The 21,725-nt window shown below is 46.4% G+C and overlaps 1 protein-coding gene across 1 annotated transcript in view; it reads left to right on the forward strand.

Moving 5' to 3' along the window:
- The first annotated feature begins 1,081 nt into the window (after positions 1-1,081).
- Positions 1,082-21,725, forward strand: part of SERPINE2 (serpin family E member 2) — a 61,337-nt gene continuing 40,693 nt past the window's right edge. The window contains exon 1 of the mRNA XM_082690411.1: positions 1,082-1,340. The gene's annotated coding sequence lies outside the window, so the exon portion shown is untranslated. The remainder of the gene's footprint in view (positions 1,341-21,725) is intronic.

Genomic DNA, 21,725 nt, shown 5'->3' on the forward strand with positions numbered 1-21,725 from the left:
GGAAAAAGCATTTATATCCTGCCCTGTAATTAAATATGAATATCAGGCATGACTGTAAAATAATGAAACAGGTTTTCTTTTTGTGGACTGTGCTTCCTTTTTATTTGAGGAGCCAACCCTCCCATAACATGTTTCCCTGTAAGAGAGGCTGTGAATACCCTCAGGCTGGCCCAGATTTTACACTTTTAAAAAAGTGACTCCTTCACCCCAACACACACACACACACACACACACACACACACCCCGTCTAGCATGGCCGCCTACACACCAATTCTAGATCATGAAGTTGCTCTAATCAGTAGATGCCACCTTATTTCACGGTTGTGTCTAGGAGATTTACCACATTTCCTTACCACTGTTGGGGCCTCCGGGGAGGGTTCTGCACTGAGGGTAACATAAATTATGTCATTAAAGTTGTGTCCCCACAAACCCGGGTGGACGCAAAGGAGGACTGCATGTACGAGGTCTGGGTGCCAGAGGGTGATATGTCCCCCGCCTCTGGGATCTGAGCCTCTGCCCACAAGGTCCCATCCGTTGTAGTTACCGACTGGGAAGGCCGGATTCCCAGGACTCTGCGGGTACCTCACGCTGTCACCGCAGACACGAATCCAGATTCGTGTGGATTCGTGCCCCTCCGGGGCACCCTGCGAAGCGTCTCGAGGGGTGGTCTGCCCCTTCCGGGCCGCGACCAGACACCGTTATCCCCATCACCCAGACCGGTGTGCACTGTCCCGGGGCAACCCCCTCCCCCCGTATCTCCCCCAGGGGGCGGCCAAGACGACCTGCCTGCGTCCCCGGGACGCGCCGTGAGCCCTTGGGTCCCTCCCTGTCCCCACACACACCCGGACCCCGGCGACCCACGTGCAGCTCGGCGGGGACTGGCGCCGCACCCCGGGCTCGGCGCGTCTCCCGGCGCGTTCCGGGCGCAACCCCACGACGTGGAGCCCTTGGGGGCGGCATCCGCGAGGCCGCGGCCGGAGTGGGGGCGTCCCGGCGTGCGGGCGCGGGGACGCTGCGGCCCGCTGGCACACAAAGGAGGCGGCGGGAAGGCGGGGCGGGGCGGGCCGGGGGCGGGGGCGGCAGGAAGGGGCGGGGGCGGGGCGGGCGGCGATAAAGCCCCCGCCGCCGCGGCCGCCCAGCTAGCGCTGTGGGACTGCCGGGCAGCTCGGGCTGCGCATCGAGTGCAGGCGCCGCCGCCTCTCTGCTCCCCCGACCTGCCTCGCCGCCGCCGCCGCCGCTCTCCGTCCTCCGACTCTCCGCCCCGCCGCCACCCGGCTCCGGCTCCGGTTCCGGCTCGGGGCGCTCTCCGCCGCCGCCACCTGGGGATCGTGCGAGGGGTGGTGAGTACCGGCTGCGCGCCCCGCGGCCGATCGCGGGCGCCCGGGGGCTGGAGGGGCGCGGCCCGCGTGCCCCCTGCGCCGGCGACGGTCCCGGGGCTCTGCGCGCCTGCCGCTCGGCGACCTTGCGCCCGGCCCGGAGGCTGCGGGGCGTGGGGGGCAAGCGGGGCAAGCGGGGCCCCGGGGCGGCGACGTCGAGGCGGAGGAACTTTCTCAGTCTCCCTCGGGCTGCCTCGGCCGAGACTGCGTGCGCGCCCGGCTCTGTACCTGGCCCGCGGGGAGCCCGAGGAGGACCCGGGCCGGGTGAGGAGGGGGCGCGACGGCTGTGGCGTCCAGGTGTGCCTGCAGCTGGGAGCCCCGGGGCCCGCGCTGCTTGTACCGGCGCATCCTTGCCGGCGCCGGTGACCCTGAACCTGAGGTACCCACGTACTAGGCAGGCTTCCTCTACCCTGTACTTTGCGTGTGCGCTGCCCGATGGGGAAAAAGACAAACCGACTCTTGTCGTTACCGCTGCCCAAGCAGGGTGGGGGTGACCGGTGTTTGGGGGGAGAGCCTTTAAATTGGCCTCTGGCGATCAGTTCAACCCTATGGAGCAGAATTTTGCTATTTTCATCATCTGTAGAAATAGGAATCGAGACATTGATTAGTGGCTACAGGTAAGGTGAAAGTCCTCAGAAATTCTGGGCGGAATCAGGTATTTCATTTGCCTACGAACTGATCGGGGATAGAAGGCTCCTATTACATAAGACAGCACCCCATCTTCAGGTGATATGGGAGATGTTATTGACGGTTTTAGTGTTTTAATGAACGAAAAATAATCTTCATGTGTGTCTCTCTTGAAAAATCTGAAATGCTGCTGTGTCTTGCTTTGACCACTTTGCAGGGATCGTTCTTATATTTAGCATCAACATAAAAAGGTGTTTGAAGGTCTGACTGTTCTTTTAAGCCAGGAAGCAGTTTACTTCTCTGAACTGTTTGGGAACAATTTACGTGATAATTTTATACTTTGGAGGTTTTATATCCAAAGTTGAGCAGAGATAACTGGAAGGAATGTAAGCATTGCTAATTTGTATATCTAAAGCACACTTCAAAAATTGAAGATACTTTCAATGCTGTCTGCATATCTAAATGAGTATTTCTGTTTGCGGTATTTCAGCAAAAATTATCTTCAGCTATGCAAATGAAGGTGTTAGCCTAACTAATCTAAGGATCCTTTCAACCCCCAAATTTTGATTCTAAATTAAAATGATGTTTTAAAATATTGTACAGGGTAGGGCAGTTACTGAAGGTCATAAAGATGTCATACGTCCTTTATGCTAAACAAAAATGAATCTATGCAGAAAATCTCTGCCCCCTATGACTTCATATATTAGTGTAATTTTAAAAGAACAAAACTGACTCAGTCTCCAAAGGACGTTAGTTTTGAAGTTCCTCACATGGGTGAATAAATACCAGAGAGAGACTGAGGTATTAGAGTTGGAAATGGGGATACCTGGCTGGCTCAGTTGTTTAAGCGGCTGCCTTCAGCTCAGGTCATGATCCCAGCGTCCTGGGATCAAGTCCCACATCGGGCTCCTTGCTCAGCAGGGAGCCTGATTCTCCCTCTGCCTCTGCCTGCCATTCTGTCTGCCTGTGCTCGCTCTCTCTCTGACAAGTAAATAAATAAAATCTTTTAAATAAAAAAAAATAAAATAAAAAAATAAAAAAGAGAGTTGGAAATGAACCGTGTCCCACCTACCCTTCGGTGTAGCCATCCTCTGCCAGCCAGTCGTTCTCCTCCAGGGACTTTGGCTCCTGGGCTTTTGCTCCCCCTCTGGTCCCAAAGTCCATGTAGGGAATGCTGTCTGTTGCCACTTCCTTGACCATCTCAAATCCAGTGACCTCCAGCCACTCTAGCAACTGAGTCCTCTAACTATATCTAAATCTTGTCCTCGCTCAGAGATGCTCATCTTCTGAAATCAGAAACATCAGCATCTCAATGTCTCAGTCACAAGCTCCTGCCTTCCAGGTTGCCAACTGGTGCTCCTATTGCAACTCTTCCTCAATACAAGAGACCTCTTCCCCTCCCTCCTCCCAGTTTAACAGGTGGCTTCATGGCCCACTCTACCTGGAAAGTAGGGGCCACTGAACTGAAGTCTGTCCATGTCCTACTCCATTTCCCTCCTACAGACTTTTCCAAATTTACCCCCTCATCCAGGACATTTTCTTCAACTAATCTACTGTGTCCAGGTGCCTGCCTGGCCCTGAAGTGTGATAAATACAGCAGATCCTTGCTGTCTTGGAACTATCATTCTTGTGGGAGGAAACAGATGAAAAGCAAACATAATTATGCTATGATAAAATGAATTGGGTAGAATAATAGAAGAAAAATCAAGTTGGGGCAGGAAACTCTGGGAAAATTAGAGAGAAGGCCTCCCTTGGTGGGCACTGCTTGGTGTCTCCCCATGAACGCTTTTCTAATTGGACAGTATTTATTTTTAGAATGCCATGATCTCCCTTGTCCCTGTGCCCCCACCTGCTCTCCAGCAACCGTTGGGTCTCCCCAGCTTCTCAAATAAGTTAACATTTCCCCCATTCTCTGCTCTCTTAGCTCCCTGTGAGCTGGCCAGGGGCTCCCCAGAGTAGAAGACCCCGCAATTCCTAAACAGCAATCCTGCAGATTCTCTCTAGACTTCCCTGTGGCATTGGATATGGACCTTTCCTTCCTTTCTGGTACTTTCTCTTTCTTTCCTAGTGCCTGGTTTTCCCTCTGTCTCCATTGCCTCTCCAGTACCTCCCGGAGTTACCCAGGGCTCTGTCCTGATCTCTGTTCTGCTCTGTATAGAGTTATTCAGTGAAGCACTTTCCCAAGCTTCAGCTGTCTCCAGAATAATGTCCAGCAAGTTACCTGCAGTCCAGTGCTTACCCATCCACACCTTGTAGGAAAAAAAAAAATCCCAGAGTGAGTCCAAGACTGACTGAGTTTAGTTCTTACCATCTTCCCCATACCCATTCCATCATCAGCCAAAAATATTTTTTTTGTTCTTTTTTTTTTTTTGGTGGCGGCTCTGCTAGTCACCAGGATGTTAAAGCAGAAAACTTCTGGGAAGGCTGGACATCTCCAGCGCTCCCCACATGCAGTCACTCCCCCCATATTGCTTCTCCGTGCTGTGAAGTCACCTTGCCCTCTGCTGTAGTCATGGTGGCCTGGCCCTGCTTCCAAGTCTGGAACCAGCAAAATGGTGGCCAGTGTGCCATTTCCAGTTGGCAGATGTGTTGTTGGCCTGCACAAAGTATAGAGAAATTGAGTTATTATTAGAAATATTTAAAATGCCACTTGCATTTATAGCTTCTCTTAAAAATCAGAAGGCCTGGGGTGCCTGGATGGCTCAGTGGGTTAAGCCTCTGCCTTTGGCTCAGGTTATGATCTCAGGGTCCCAGGATTGAGCCCTGCATCAGGCTTTCTGCTCAGCAGGGAGCCTGCTTCCCACCCCTCACCCCCACCTCTCTGCCTACTTGTGATCTCTCTCTCTGTCAGATAAATAAATAAAATCTAAAAAAAAAAAAAAAAAAAAATCAGAAGACCTGGAACACAAGGCCTCCATTCCCACGTGGCAACACTTGGCTCGCATGGAGTTTCCAGCACCCAACTCCCCTGGCTGTTGCCTGCTTCCTAGTTCTCCCTGGACCCGTGGTCCTCATTTATGGTAGCCCCCGGCTCCCACAGGCTTCTGAGTTAGCAGCCATAGGCCAGGAGGCCAGCAGCAACCTGTGAAACCCTGGTGCCTAACTGTGCAGCCTCCCGCCAGATTTCTTACATCCTACCATATGTACCCCTTTCCACCGTATCCCACATCAATGCTGGGTGACTTCCCTCGGCTGCTCGAAATCCAAATCGTCTGGGGTCCCTCCTGATAAAGATTCAGCTTCCCTCTTGCCTTTGGGGCAAACCCTGACTTGGAAGGAGAGGCTGTGTTGTATCTGGTCTGGTAGCTCCAGTGCAAAGGGAAGCTATTGTCTCTACGAGGTACTGTCCCTCCTTTTCTCAGCACACCTTAAACTCCTGTAGGGAGAATGGGGAGTACATAATTCCGGTGTTACCTCACCTGTGCCAAGATGCCATCTCTGCTGTTTGTAAACCCCTCCCACCGACCGCACCACCCTCCTGCCTCCTCGCAATCGCTCTGGGAGCAGATGGGACGCAGTGGATTCCACAGTAGGGAGACCCATGGAACATGGCAGGCTCCAGTTAACCCTTGATGCCCAGAGTCCTACACTGTGCTCCTGAGGTCACTCCTTGGACCCTTGTGTCGCGGAACTTCTCCACATTCAGCCGGAGCACTTGCCACGGCGCCCCACCATCCTTCCAGCAACTCCTTGGTCTGTTGGCCGTTTGCAATGACCTAACAATGTCTAAGTTTCCTTCCACTCCTCCCCGCCTCCCCGCCTAGTGCCCTTCCCCAAACTTTATTTTCTTGCAAAACCGAGCTGCCTGCAAGCTCCTCACACCGTGGGGCTGCCATGCCTCTTTGCCTGTGCTCCTACTGGACCTCGGCCTCGAATTCTCTTTCTCCATCCTCTGCATTCATTGTCTGGCTAATTTCCCCCTTTTCAAGACTCAGGTCCGGAGTCATCTGTTCCATAACCTCTTTCCTGAAAATCACTACCCCCAACCCTCTCTGGCATGTGTGGCATGTGTGCACACATGTACGTTCTACCCCGGGGAGGCCTCTCTGATGGTGGGTACCGTGTTGTAGCTACATGCTTTCCCCACTAGACTCTAAGTGCAATGAAGACGGGTCTGTGTTTTAGCTTCATTTGGTCTCATAGCGGTGCATGATCCAAAGGCACTTAATGGCTATCTGAACTGAACCATATTTATATTTTTCCTAAGTTTACTAAAGTCTTTACGAAAGAATACTTGTCTTTTGGACTTGAAGGGGAACTTCCCCCTGCCCCCACCACACCAGGACCTCTACTTCTGTTTTGGTACTTCTGCAGTAAATATATATAGGTTCACAGCAGAAAAATTTTTAAGAAATTAAAAAATCAAAGTCTTTTTGATCAGTCATGATTTTTGAGATAGAACGTACTTAGAAAAAAAGCAAAAGTCTAACCCAGGAGTACTTCTATCCCTATAGTCACTTCAGTTATCCGTATCTGAACCTCTTTTGGCTTGGTTCTGTCTTCCTTGAGATCCACTGGTTGGGCTGTACTCCCTATTTTGTGGCTTGTACAAGGTAGAAGAATTCTCTCTGGCTTCCGTTAACCTTTTAACGGATGTGATGCATGCCCTCTAGCTGACTTTTTTTTTTTTTCCTTGCTAGTTTTTTGACTAATATCTTCAGTCAAGTTGGATGGAAAGAGCCCTACATTGGGAGAGGTCTGGGCTGTGCTGCCAATGATTTGTATAGTTAATCATCTAGAACTTAATTCTTTTGTCTATACAATGGGTGTGATGAAATCAAAGATGTCATTAAAAAAAAAAAAAAAGAACAACCAACCTGGGGCGCCTGGGTGACTCAGCTAGTTAAGCATCCAACTCTTGATTTCAGCTCAGGCCATGAGCTCAGGGTTGTGAGGTAAATTCCCTTATTGGGCTCCATGCTCAGTGAGGAGTCTCTCTCTCAAAAAAATAAATAAAATTAAAAAAAATAAGACAATCTATAACTTATTTTCCTTTTTGGTCTAGCTTTCTCATAAAGATCAGATCTAGATGAAATTTTTTCTTAAATGCATTATTTTATATTTATCTACATGAAATTCTTATCATCTCTCTCTCTCTTTCTCTTTTAAGTTTATGAAATCATTCAGCTTGGCTCTTTAGTATTCAGAAATAGTGTTAAGGGCCAAAATGGAGATTTAGTTTATATTCCCACTTAAAGGCGTTTAAAAATGTTAAATAAATTGGGTTCCCTATACTTGATCTTCTTTGTAAACCACTGTCTCTCTCCATGAATGTGCCTATCTTCTCTTTCCCAAACCATTTTTCCTCATTAGTAGATGGCATGTCTGATCTGAAAGTCAATGTTGGGTTAAAAAAAAAAAATTACCCTTAGGTGTAGAATAGAGGCAAAGGCAATAAACTATATCTTTAGCTTATTTCTTATCTCTAAGTTCACAGTTTGTCTAAGAGCACTGAAAGAGTAGTAGGATTTTATTTCTCTTTTGAGAAATGCTGCCTTTCACCCAACAGGGCAAGTCTATTTACACAGTCAATGATTCTCCCCTTATTCTGCTGTTAGGTTTCTAGGTCTGGATGTAAGCCCAGTCCAGAGAAGTTGGCGTTGCTTCTGGGGCTCTTTTTTGTGCATGTGGATGTACACTGAGCCTGAGAAGTCCTCTGTTTGCAATTCCACTCCTGCATTTGGACAAATATGTCCCCTGTTTCATCCTTGAGTTCCTTCAAAGTTGGGGTGCACACCCCAGTTCAAGGTCAGCCCAGGAACACCTCGTGCTCTCGCTTCAGGTTGACCTCAGACATTGTTGCCCTTTGCCTCAGGAGGGATAATTCCAGAATCAGAACCCACTGTACCTTTCTATTTTTGCTAGTCAATTCTTGGGAGAAAGATAGTGTGGAGGAGATTTTAATATAAAAGAGAAAAAAATCCTATGAAAAGGCAGAAAGGGTTTCTTGTAGCAACTGCAAATCTTGGGAAATGTACTTTGTTTTGTTGTTGTAATGCCCTCCCCCACTTGCTGCAGTGAGAACTCTGGTAACCTGGGGAATTTCTCTTAAGAGCATACCAAAAATAGCATCAGTGCTTTCTCCCCGCCCCCCCCCCCCACCAACTTTCCTTTCTATTTAGTGCCAACTAATATAGCTACAGGGAAAATAACCACTTGTTTTTGCCTCTAAGTTTTTATGGACCAAATCTTGAAAGTGGGTGTGGGTATGTGAGAGCGTTTAACACCCAACATGAAGCCCACTTGAAAATGACTAAGGTGACGGCAAATGAAAATGGATTTTTCTTCCTTTCTTTTGAGAAAATGCTGTATAAATAAAGGCAGTGCTTGCTTCTTCTACTAAATTTATTTCTCATTCTTGAAATAAGGAATCTGCTTAGGAAGAAACGATCATGTTGGTTTGGTCACTGTTCCGATTATATGAGCTATTAACGACTGCCTTATCTTTTGGTTACAAGCGCAGAAACCCAATCAGTGTAAGTGATGCAAAAAGATGGGGTGCAAGGGAGGACCTAGTGGCTTACGCCACAGACCCTGAGATGGTGGGGGTGCCTCTGGCCCCGGAGGTGACTGAAACCAGAGACTCAGGGCTTTGGGGTGCTCTTCTCTCCATGTGTGTCTCTTTGCAGGTGGTCTTCGTCCTCTCAGGGACCAGCCTAATGACCCAAGAGGGAAGAGGGGCTTCCTTCCAGTTCCAGGTAGAAAAATCCTAGGGAGGCATTCTGATTGGCTCAGTTTGGTGTCATTTGCGTTTCCCTGGACCAATGGCTGTGGTAAGAGGAATGGGATACTGTGATTGGCCAGAGTCTGAGTCACATGTTCAAACCTATGGTCAGGAGGGGAGAGAGTACTGAGAGGGGTGTGCTGGGCAGACTAGTTACCCCAACTGCCAGTAGTACTTGTTTTCAGTTGACCAGAGACTCTCTGTTGTCTCCTGGAGCCTCATCTGTGCCCGTAGGACAGATAGTATCCTCCGCTCGCTCAGTTGGGAAAGAGGAGTTGGCAGCAGCTGAAGTATCCTTGGCCCTATCTCCAGCCTGTATGTGTCAGTGCCAGAGCCTGAGCCCAGGTGTGTAACTGTGTGAACTGTGAGCTGATACCGTGAATTTTCAAAGATTTATATCTCATCAATATCTATAGCTTTTCAAAATAAGTGCTTGTCAAACAACATGCCTCCTTTCAAAAGACCATCTTCTCACTTTGGCTGCTAGATAACCTTCAGTGACACAACCAGAACTCACTGAAAGAAGCTAATATTTTTGCCTTCCCTTGGAAGTATTATTTTTAGACCTGTTGCTGCCCCACACCCCTGCCCAGTTTATTTCTTAGACACTTCCCCCCCCCCCCCAGGACTCAAACTCTAAAATTAGTACTGACCTTTAAACTGAAAGGGTAGAGTGCATTTACCCAGAGTGGAGGGAATAACTTGGGCTGAGGGTAAAAGTCGAGGTAACCAAACAACGGCAGTGACATGACTTTTAGAAGATAGAGGGGAACCTGGGTGGCTCTGTTGGTTGAGGGGCAGACTCTTGATTTTTGGCTCATGTCAGGATCTTGGTCCTGGGATCAAGCTCCTGGTGGGGCTCCTTGCTCAGCCTGGAGTCAGCTTGAGGATCCAATCTCCCTCGCCCTCTGCCCCTCCCCCGACTTGTGGTGCATGCTTTCTCAAATAAATAAATAAATCTTTAAAAAAAATACCTACTTGAACTTCACAAAGGTGTGGAGGTTTAGCTTAGAACATTGTTTGAGATTTAATTTTTGTTTTTATAACTTTTTTTTTTTTTTGAGAGTGAGAAAAAGAACAGCAGGCACACAGGAAGGGGGATGAGGGGCAGAGGGGAAGAGAGGGAGAGAGAATCTTAAGCAGCCTCCATGCCCAGCTCATTAGGCTCAATCTCATGACCCTGATCATGACCTGAGCCAAAACCAAGAGTCAGGCACCTAACCAACTGAGCTACCCAGGTACCCTTTATAGTTTGTTTGTTTGTTTGTTTAATAGTTACCTTTTCCCCCCCAAAATTTGTGTATCTAAATGGTATACTTTCCCTTCCATCCCCCGTCCCTTTCCTTCCTTAGTGTAGTATAGTACTTAAGTGTATGGAGGGTTTGGAGGCCAATAGACTGGTCTGCATCTAGATTCTGTCAGTTACTAGCTTGGGGTCAGGAGGCTGTAAACTTCTCTGAGCCCCCGTTTCTTCATTGGTGAGTTGGACGTGAAGGGAACTGTGTCTTAAGTTTGGAAGGAGGCAGCGGAATGTATGCTTTAGGTGCGGAGCCCAGGGGCCGGAACAGAGCTGCCTTCCTGGTGGTGGGGTTCTCTGTGCCACAGTTGTCCAGGTAAGCATTTCTCTTCTCTGGCACTCCGGTTGTTGTCGTGTCTTTGATCCAGTGAATGAGGGGCTTGCTGTGTGTATTCATATGTTTGGTTTCCAGACCCGTAATGGTCTCTGTAGGGAGCACTCCCAGCAATCAGCTGGTCATCGGTCCTTTCGCCAGCCTTCCGGCTCTTCCAGTACTGGCTGTGGGGCCGAGAATGGCCAGTGCCGGTAATAAACTCCCTCTTAAACCTGTGTGAGGAAATGTAAACAGCTGTGTTACCAGAAGGTCTTTCTAGGGCCACACTGCAGGCTAGCCCTGTCAGCTTGGATGCTTTTATATATGTATGTTAGTTATGAAGAATGAATAAATGTCTCTGCAGCAGAAAAAGAATCTATTTGGTTTAATATCTGGGTCTTTGCAAATGTGGTACCCAGAGTCTTCTCTTTCTGTTCTTATTTTCCAGGCTGTGAAAAAGTCCCATATCCATTCATATCCACTGATATCCAAAAACCCAGAAATAATCATTTTTGAACACATACTGACTATACTTTCAGCACATAGTCATTTAATGATGATTTGATTCTCTCTGTATACGGAAGAGTTCTATGAATGTTGGACGAGCCCCAGCAAACTTTCCCGGATAGGAAATATATTTTCTGCTGCCATTAATAAGATATTTTAGAATTTTACTGGCAGGTAGCCATTTGGGACTTTGTACAGCACGCAGTGTATGCCCACACCTGAATTGTTGCTCGGACAATGAAATACGAGGTGGCAGGGAGACTGATTCTGTGTGATGACTTAATTATAAAGAGAGCTTCCTTTCCCTAAAGGTGTGGATTTTCTCTTTGAAATTAATTTACTGATAGACTCCTATCATCTCATGCCAAACCTGTGTTCATTTCTTAATGACACTTAATTAAAACAGCAATTTAGAGGATTGGCCAGAGATGCCAAAGTATGCATAGCCAGCCTGTCCTTGGGCAGCACAGTGGTAAATCACGATTATCAAAGTGCTGATCATACTCATGGTGAATTAATGCAGCAAGTACTGAACACATAGTTGTTTCCATGCATGTGTGTTATTCATTAACCTACAATTTCTTTTGGGTAGGATAAGTGTGTATTTTTTCCAAGTACAGTGGCAAAATCATGCTTTTTGTCTTTCTCTCTGTCTTGTGTTGTGGTTTTTTGTGTCTTATCTGCCCTGTTAGGAACCCTTGAGGATTTTTGGTCTTTCTTATCCTCCTGGGTTCTTTCCACAGTACCTGACTCCGAGGAGGCCAAAAGGGAAAAAGGAAATAAATGAAAGAGCGTGGATCATCAGTGTGTCAAGTACTGTTCGGCACATTTTATACATGAGCTTATTGAATCTCAGCTACCCTTGGAAGGTTGAAATTAGTCCTAGCTGGCAGGCAAGAAAACAGAAATTAGCGTATGTGGAGCACCCTACTGAGAATCTGACCCATGGGATATTCACTCCAAGTCTGTGTATCTCCGCAGGTCTTTCATCCTGAAATATTGTTTTCAGGGAGTGACTGAGACTAGACAGTGGTGTCTGAGCAACAGTGCAGAGCTCCACACGTGAGAGGTCAGAGCATCCTGGACAAGGTGAACTTGGGAACTGGATGAACCTGCATTTAAACCCCAGCTCTACAATTAGTCATATGATGTCCACAAAGTATTTTCCTCTCTGGGCTTCATTTCCAGAGCTGGAGAATGGAGCTGATGAGGTTATTCCCTTCTTTGTAGAGAAAGCTAGCACTGTCCCTCCTTCACATACAGGGAGATAACAAATAGTGACTTAAATCACTTGGCAAGATCAGAACTGAGGCAGGTTGAGAACTCGGGTCTCTGCTCCTATCCCTTGTTGCCTCTGCAGTCACCACGTCTGGGTACAGCAACCAGAACTGCCATCACCCGTCATCTCCCCTTGATTAGCTCTCAGAGTTCCCCGCTGACTTAGGGACACTCACCATCCATCCCTTAGAACCACTTGGCTGATTTATGTCTCCTCTTCTCTGTGTTGTTCAGCCCCATCTTCCTGAAGAGGATTATTCCCAGAGAGTAAAGAGATTCCCCAAGACTTATTCCTGATGCATCTGCCCCACACAAGACTTCAGAGTGGCAGCCCTATTGTGTTTGGGTGCATTTGGTTTAGAAACTAGTTTTTCAGCCAGGTGCTCTGAGGGATGCAGAAGTCTCCACAACATCAGTTGACCTTTGAGGGGCATATATGTTTCCATTAGAAAGGGTGTATCTGTGATGCTTTAACAGTTCAGAAACTGTGGTACACTGTCCTGGGTAGACGCAAAAAAGGCGGTACATTTTCTGTAGAGGATTTCAGGGCAGCAGTAAAAATATCTCAAAGTTGTTTAGCTTTTTATATCATCAAGTACCATGGTGATCAATTCTTCTTCCCCTGGAGCAGACCCATCAGTCTGACTGACCCTCAGTACTGCACTAGGTCAGTACTACACAGCCAGAATGAGTGCTTTGCATGAGATGTCTAGGAGACCAGACCGGAGGGAGTTAGTGTGGAGTCAGTCACTGGAAAGGCTGCGCAGAAGCCCTCGCCCCTCCCTCTTTGTGAGGAAGGACTCCAGGAGAGCAGTGTGTGACCCCGATGACTAGCCGAGTTGTGGGGCCACCATGAGTCATGGGCTGTGGAAGCTCTTTAAAGGCGTGTTCCCCCTGCTTTCTCTTGACAGCCTTGAAAGGCTGGCAACCCAAGGCTTCTCTGTAGATGAAGAATCCAGAGGGTCCATGAGATTCGGGAATGAGGGCAAGTGATGGATAGTCTCTGGGTCTCTGTTTCCTTCTGCATGAAGTAAAGGTAGGAATGCCCAGCTTTCTGGGAGTGTAGGAGGCTCAGCAGTGCTAATGCTAAAGCCCTTTACTGATAGAAGGTTCTTAAATATCAGTTACTGCCAGTAGTCATGCATGGGAGAGTTAAGTCTATGCACAATGTGAAATGTTGTCAAGTAGCTGATAAACGCAAATGTCTAGATAGCCCTCATGGGTAATGCAGTCCTTATTTTTTTCCTTTTGTATTTACTCTCCACAAATCCCTTTTTGCTCTAAATTTTGTCGATTGCTACTTACTAATTTGTAATAATAATAAGAGTAGGCCATTTAGTGTCTCAGGTGCTCTCCATGAGTAAATACAAGGAGATAACTCCTTCATGGAGGAGAGATCAGTTCTCAGAAAGAAAGAAAGAAAAAAATTGAATTGAATTGAATTGAATTTTAGTGGGCAACTTTGCAAAGGGGTAAAGCATTACAACTTCCCTTTCATTGAATGCCCATGAGTACAAGACACTTGAGAATGTAAAACTGCATGAGAGCTGGGTCTCTTCCGGGGCAGGCACGCAAGGCAAAAGTGCCAAAGTGATTACTTAGTCAGTCATTAAAAGGCATCAAAATGTATAATTTTTCTCTGTGAAAAGAAGTGTTTTCTAATTTGAGAACTCTGTGCGTGAATACAAAAGGAAAAATTTTCCCCAGAATCATTCCTCAGGGTTGCTAGATTTTAGGGGCCTTTCAAAGTCTCCCATTTGCAAAGATCATGATAAGTTCATTAGTCAGAGTTCACCAAAAGCCCTGGATGGATGAGACTAATGAATGAGTCTTGGGAACAAAGGGAGAAGAGCACATAAGCCTGCCATCCCTTTAATCAGTATTTATTCTGAAGACTCATAGAGGTTGTACCATGCAAGAGGGTTAAAAAAAAAAAAAGGCACAGAATTAGAATACAGATTTAGTAATTATTCCTGAGGTCATGACTTCTCAATTGCCTAATTTTGAATGCTGTGTTCATTAAGATAATGCTGATTGCTATAATAAATATTCCCAAATACGTACTGTGGCACAAACTTCCACTTGCATAATGCCCGAAATGGGCACGTCTGTTCCAAACCTGGTGATTCAGGGAGCCAGCCTCTTTCCACCTTCTGGCTCCACTTGATTTAGCAGGTGGTTTCCAAGGTCATGATGCTTGTCAGCGTCAAGCTGGTGGAAGCAGAAAGATCACGGAGGATTGCATATGGCGGCTCTTGGTGGGCCAGCTCTGAGAATGGCATATATCACTCCTGTTCCCGTTTCATCAAATACATTTCAGTCTCACGGACACTCCCACGTACAACAGAGGCTAGGAAGTGTAGCCCTAGCTCTGTGTTTGGAAAGGAGAAGAAATGGGTTTTCCGAGGAGATAGCTATTCTCAGTTAAATGAAGTTTCATGAAGACTATAAGCCACTTTAAAAAGTCACACAGTAACATGCCGTAACATGGCAATCCTGTATGTATTTTCTTCTAAGAGGCAACTGTCCTGAAGGCCTACGAAAAGCTTCTTATGGCTTAGGAGAGGTTTTTTTCAGTGACAGCATGACACATAGATTTGAAAAGTGCTGTATCATAGGCAGCTTGGACAAAAAGAGGATGTGCTTGGGAAAGTTGTTAGACAACTCAGAGTGATGACAGGCTTGGAGAAGATGTTTGGGAAAACGCCGAGTAAAATTGCGTCATGGAAGGGGAGACCGGAAAGAAAAGTGCCATTTCTAGATCGTAATATACGTGATTCCGCATGTTCATGAAGTTTATTTAGTCAGGTTGACCAAAACTCAAGTGGGCGGGAACGGGAGGTGTTGGGGCTCTTCTCACTGGGGAAAAAGAGGTCTGTCTTAAATGGGAGCTAACCATCAACTCAAGCACATATGGGGATTAGAACTTAAAGAAGAAAAGACTTTCACCTTATGAGACAGGGTGTCTTCCCAGTGTGGAAGAGGGTCATCAGATATGCTGGGAACACCATATGGGAGCCAAAGGAAAGACGAAAGCTCAGGAATGGGGTCAGTGCCAGTGCTGAGCTCTGACAGGAAATGAAAGGACCAGGGATTGGACAAGGAAGAAGCAGGCGACAGGAGCAGCTCTGCCCTGTTTGGGAGAAGCCTCTGGCAGCATCTGACTTGTGGGCTATATCCGTGTGGTTTTTTTGCTGTGTGATGTGGGCAGATTAGTCAGTCTTCTTGCCTCTGTGTTACCTCAGCTGTATCCGGAGGGGCTTATGTGAGATTCTGTGAGATGACATGTTCACAGGGCTGGGAACGCAGTAGGAGCTCTATAAATGCCCTTCCCTCCACCCATTTCCTGTGCAGCTACTCCCTGGCTCCGTTGTTAGTGAACGTCGTTTCCGTAGCTGCTTATGAGATATTGGGGATTCGGTTCTCCCCCCATAAAATGTGACTTCATAACCAAAGAAGTGCAGCACCCCCCATCCCTAGAGATCCCTCCATGCAGTCAATGTCTTACAGCAGAGTTTAGGCTGAAATAAGGAGAACTTTCATTATGTCACCGATTTTTAATTCCAGAATTCCTTGTTCTTCTGCCTTAGCACTGGATGTGGGGAAGTAAAAAGCTGCTCTTGTGAGGAAAAGCTGTGCGATGCGTAAGAGCTGTCACGTTATTGCCCAGGATGGAGCCTTCTGTGATCCTCATAGCAACCTTCTGAGGGATAGGATGGGAGAGGGGGGTTGTCATTGATTTTACAGATGAAGAAACTGAGTCACAGTCTATGCAGTTCAGCCAGTGCAATCTGTCCGATGCGGGCAGGCCCAGGACTAGACTGTAGGCCCATCCCCCAATTGTGTTCATGCTGACGCAGGTTTCTGCTGTGAACTGGCTGAACATACCCCCTTCCAAATCCTTTCAGAAGGCATTAGCGGGGAGCTCAGCAAGAGAAATAAAGTCAGGCTAAAGGAAGAACCTCAGGACTTGGGTAGCTAAAGCCAAGTTTGGAATCGTGCTTCCCATCACGTCAGATGGTTTCTGAGCTTTGCAGAACTTTGCTCATTCCATGGTTGCTTGCCGGATATAAACATGTAAACATAGAGGGTTCATCTTTTTAAAATATTACTTTGGGATTTTGTTTGTTTATAAACTCTTTGTACTGAAAGAAGTGAGCAGAGAATCTGAGATCATGGCAGAAGAGATTTTCTTAAAGTTATTAACTATTTTCTCTTATCTTATCCCATCCCTTATTCCCTCCTCCTAATTCAGAAGTATCTCCAGATCCTGTGCCTCTAGTTACATGTATTGATTTCAGAAGATGTCTGCCTCAGATGATTTCCCCCCAGAAGTTAAAATGAGGGGACCAGGGAAGCTTACACCTATTCCCAACCTCCCCTGCATGACTATTGCATTTGTAATAAATACCAAAAACTCGTTCTGAGAGATTTAGATGGGGTTAGCCTGTTTGGGTCTCTCAAGCCACGCCTGGGTAAAGAGGGGGCTTACTCACCAGAACTAGATACAGAACTGAGGGAAGAGAGAGAAAAGTGTGCCCAGGTGTCACAGGATCACTTCTGGGGGCTCCCAAAACTTTACCTCAAAGCTGCCCCAGAGCCATCTAATGAAAAATGGAGCCTAATGGCTCTGTGTCCACAACCGAACCCATTAATACAACATCATTAATCTATTTAGAGGGAGGGTAGGAGAGATGCTGCCTGTCCATTTTCCCTAAGCCTTTCTTTCCTGAACTGTGTCCTTGAACCTCCCAGGGGATGGAGGTGGCTCTGGAGGCCGATGAAGCCATACTGCTCTCTTCCCGCCCCTTCTTCCTTCTCAGGCTCCTCAGCACACATTCAGCCCTTTCCTACCTTCCTCTTGTTTGCTTGGGAAAAAAAAGATCATAAATAAGTACCCAGTGGTGCCAAAGGAATAAGGAAAACACAAGATGGGTCAGTGAAGGTTGTCGTATTTTATTTCCATGATGTCAGAGAGGCGGACTTTCTCAAGTGGGCTCCTCTGAGGTGGCCTCGCTTGGGGGGGTGCACAGTGTGCAGCACCAAGGAAAAGCTCAGATTCTGTCAGGAGCCACAGGAATGTTGCAGAGCAGAGAGGCTCACAGTTATCAGACTCATAAGAGATGGAAGACTGAGAAGATGGTCCTTTAGCTAATTAGCCTACTCCCCACTCTGACAAAGTCTTCCTAGAAAGCCCACTTGCCGTGGGAAAGTTCTTTGCACATGGGACAATCGATGGTCCAAGTCCTAGAACTCAATCTGGGTCAGTTCCAAATGGCCTGTGGGGAAGTTCCTAGTCCGTCAGCACTGGAGGCTAAGTATTGTCAGCACAGTTCCCCACAGTAGATGCCTTCATTCTCAAGCAGCAGGGCCGTCTGTGTCTTAATTACAGAAGATATAAAACGTTAGCCCTTGGTGACAAGTTATTAAAAGAGGTCGTTTTTGCATTTTTTCATTTTTTCCTAAATTCTATTGTTTAACTTTGTAGAACAAAAGCTAGGAGTTAAAGTTTGCATACCTGAGGAACAACACTAATTTGTGAGTGGTGCTGTCATTTATTGAATAAATATATATCGAGTGTCCATTGTTGCTTTAAATTCCAGTGCTTGTGATTTTCTGATAGTTTGGTTATTACTTGTCGGTTGCCACCATTGCTGGTCACTCTTGTCTTGAGAGGGGAGGTTATGGCTGCTTTTCTGGTTTTCATCTCGTCTGACTAATCTTCCCTATAGAGAGATACTGATGGTCAAATGCGGTGCTATTGAATGTAAAATAAGGCTAACTAACACTTTTCTCATTTGCTTGGAAGTCTCAATACTACATACCAGGTCCACTTAGCTTCTTACTCCATTAAGTATTCTGTCTCTGGTTCGCCCGTAGCTATTAAGGTCAGACTGTGCTTTCCCTTCATTTTGTCATTTCTACCACTGTGACTTACTTAGGCCGCAGGACCAAGGAAACTCTTGTGGACTGAGGAAACGCATGAACATTGTGCAGAAATGGAAAATGATCGCGAATTTTGCAACTCCCTTTCCCCTGACTGGGCACTCCTTCTTTGGCACCTGTTACTCTGACAGCCCCTCTCATTAAGGCCACATGCTCTGCTAGCCACCATTTGATCAATCATCAAGAATATTGAAGCATCCTTTCTCACTCCAGGGCAGTGCTGTGGGCACTGAAGAGATTGCAGTTTGGATTCCTGAGTGAAGGATGTTCTACACAGTCCCTTGCTCCTGGCAGGCATCTCACTGCCGTGTGGAGAGTTTTGTCTGGGCTGCAGAGATTTGAACCAGTCAAGTCTAAGAGTGTTTGTTTTCTCGGGGAAATGCAGCCCTATTAAAACTATTGTTTTTAAAGTCGCTGGGAGCATTAAAATCCTCAGTCATCAATTAGTAGTGTGAAAATGTAAAAGTGGTTGGGGCTTCAGGCAAGCAATATTGACTTAAATGTGTAGGGCACTTTAAGACAGCTCTTGATTGTACATTTTAAAATAGGGAATGCAAATTGAAATTCCTCCTGGGTGCTTTAAATCATGCATTATATGTGCAGTATTTTCAATTAGCTGCAGAAAAAATATGTTCCGTGTGGCTCTATTTTTACAGCTGGGAATTGCTCTGAGAACACAATTGACTATTTCATACATGTGAGATTTATTTAAATGACTCATGGGGCATTTGCAGTTTAACCAATAATTGAAAATATTGTTGCAGTGTGGCAGGTAAAAACTAGGATGTCATTTTGCATTCCTGAAGTGGTACTCCAAGCTCAAGCATTACGTTAGTCAGAGGGGTGGGCGGTGGACAGGAAATATTGAGATTCAGTTCTTCACATTTCATTCCTGGGCTGTGCCACACCATGAAAAGACCAAGGGTGCTTGACTGTTGGAGGGTTCTGTGGGTTGTGCTTTCACGAAAGACCCCAACATGAAGGCATTACCTTGTTTCTCTCTTCTGTTTGCATATACCAGACACAGACAGATCAGGTCAGATAGAGGGAACCCCAGCCTTCCCCCAACTCTTCTCTTACCTCCCATTCCTTCCCCACCATGCTTTGCCAGCCATCTTGTATCAGACATCACCTATAGTGCTGATGCAGAAAGCTAAGTTGACGCTCAGGATGGACCAGCCAACCTCCCTGTGGTTGTTTATAAACCTTACTGGGGATTTAGAATGCAGGTTCTCACTGAAATAATGTTGTAAATGGTGATTAGCTGATTGTTAGAATGCATTATTGCTCAATGTGATTTGAAGTATGGGTTATTAGGTATTTTGTGATCAGTATTAAAGTCCTAACCACCAATTTTTAGTTTTTCTCTGGATCGGTGGTTCTCAGCCAGGGTGAGCCTCCCTTTCACCTCAGGGACATTGGTCAGTGTTTCCAAACATTTGGTTGTTGCACTTGGGTGGCGGCTGTTACTAGCATATAGTGGGGAGAGGCCAGGGATGCTGCTGAACACCTACAATACACAGGACAGTCCCTCCCAACAAGGAATTATCCTGTTCAAAGTGTCAGTAGTGCCCAAGTTGTGAAGCCTTGCTCTAGATAGAATTCCTTAAAAAAAAAAAAAAAAAAAAATGACTTCCCCCAATACTTTAGAATACAGCCTGCTCCTAACATGGTGGTTTCTGTAATTAACATTAGCACATAAAGGGAGTTAAGGTCATGGTTAAAAACTTGGCTCTTTCATCAATGCCTTGACACATTGAGCACCTCAGTGTCCCCATGTGCTATGTGCTATGGGGAAGAGTAGTGAACAGGACAGACATGGGCTCCCCTCACTCACAGACACAAAGAGAAGGGGAGATGACAAGTGTTCCAGTCAGGGGAGCATGAGCATGGAGGCCTGAGGCTGGAAGGAGCCTGGCAGGTCACGTGAACAGCTAAGAGGAAAGTGTTTCTCTAGAAGAAAGCCAAATCTGAACAAGGCAGGTCAACTCCTAGGCTGTGGGAGGGAATTTTATTTCATTGTAAGAGTTAGGGCTGCCATTAGAGGGTTTAACGCTGGTCTTGGTGCTGAGGGTCGTGGCCAGGTTCCTGGTCAGCAAGGTCACTGGGGTAGTACAATGAGTTGAGTATAAGAGACTCATGTTCTATTCCAGGAATGCTGGTGGCTTGACTCTGGAGGCAAAGGAGGTGGAGAGAGTAGACCATTCAGAACTGTGTCAGAGATGGAGTGGTAGGGTTTGTTGATGATGGGTCAAACGGGGAAGAAAAGGATGAAGGGTAACTCGCACACTTTCAGCTTAGATTCTTGGATGGATGGGGTCCTGCACCAACTGGGTTCTAGAACCTGGAAGTACAGCAGGTTTAGGAATGAGTGTGTACTCTTTCCTCCCATCTTAGAATTTCTATGAAAATGGGTGAGGGGACTTCTATGTGTCTTTTTACTTACTACGAGTCAGCCCTGCTTACTAAATGTAAGGTATTTCTCCTGTAGTACCTCTGTTCTCTGCTTACCATCATAATGGGCTTTCCACTGTAGCTCAGAATTCTGTCTAAATGGCTTCTTTGGGGGAAATTATCAAGCATTTTCTATATTAGATGTTTTTCTATCTAAGCAAGCGGAACAGAGAGGAGAGTCAGCTTACCATCAGACTTGTACCACTGAGACTTTCAGCCACTAACGCAGGTCTCATCTGGCTTCACCACACTAAGAATTTTTCAAATTGTTTTAATCTAATCCCACCCTATTTCAGTTTTAGCCAGAAGGAAAACATTTTATCTTATTCTTGAGCCTGGCAGTCTTGGAAAGAGCACAAGGAAAGTCCCCAGAGCCTGAGTCCCAGTCAAAGTCACCCAGTGACCATCAGTCATTTCCTGACCCCATCACCAGGGCCATTTTTGGAAGCTGCATGGACCCTAGCTGCTGCCCCAAGAGCACAGGGCTACCTTCCCCGAGGACTTGTGACCAGCTGTCATGCTCTGATAAAGTCACATATTAGACCTTTGAATTCCTCCTCCAGCAAAGAAATGAAGGAAACAGCCCACCACTGAAAAAAGACCACAAGCAAATAGAAACATCGGCTTTTAAATTTTTGTTTAGATTTTTTAAAATTGGAAATTGGAGATATTTTATGATTGAGAGAACTATGAAAATAGGTTGGCATGAGGACCTTAAGAGGCTGAGGAGAGACCCAAGGACTCTTGAGCTACCACGGTGATGGTAGTAAGTGGCAGTAATGGCAAAGCCGGCTTTGGTTGAGCCCTTAGTATCTTCAAGAACTGTCTAAAGAACCTGAGATGTGCGCCCTTTTTTATTCTCCACAACAGCTCATAAGGCAAGACTGCTATTATACATACCTATTTCACAGATGAAGAAACTGAGGCACGGTAATGTGAAGTACTTGTCAAAAGTCATGTAGTTAATTGGTAACGGAGCTGGGATTTGAGCTTGGGTGGTTTGTCTCAGGAGCCTGCAGAGGCCAAGAAGATTAATCAAAGAACTGTGAAAAGGCATAATCATGCAAAACTTTTTTTTTTTTTTTGTAGAATATTGAGTTTTTCTTAGCATGTTTGCCATGTTGGGAAAAGAATTAAAGTAAATTTAAAAAAGATGTCTTCAGGTGCATTTGTTGCTGACAAACATTTTTAGGTAAGGTTTTT

The sequence above is a fragment of the Mustela nivalis genome (genome assembly GCF_964662115.1).
Source record: "Mustela nivalis genome assembly, chromosome: 11".
Taxonomy (NCBI): Eukaryota; Metazoa; Chordata; class Mammalia; order Carnivora; family Mustelidae; genus Mustela; species Mustela nivalis.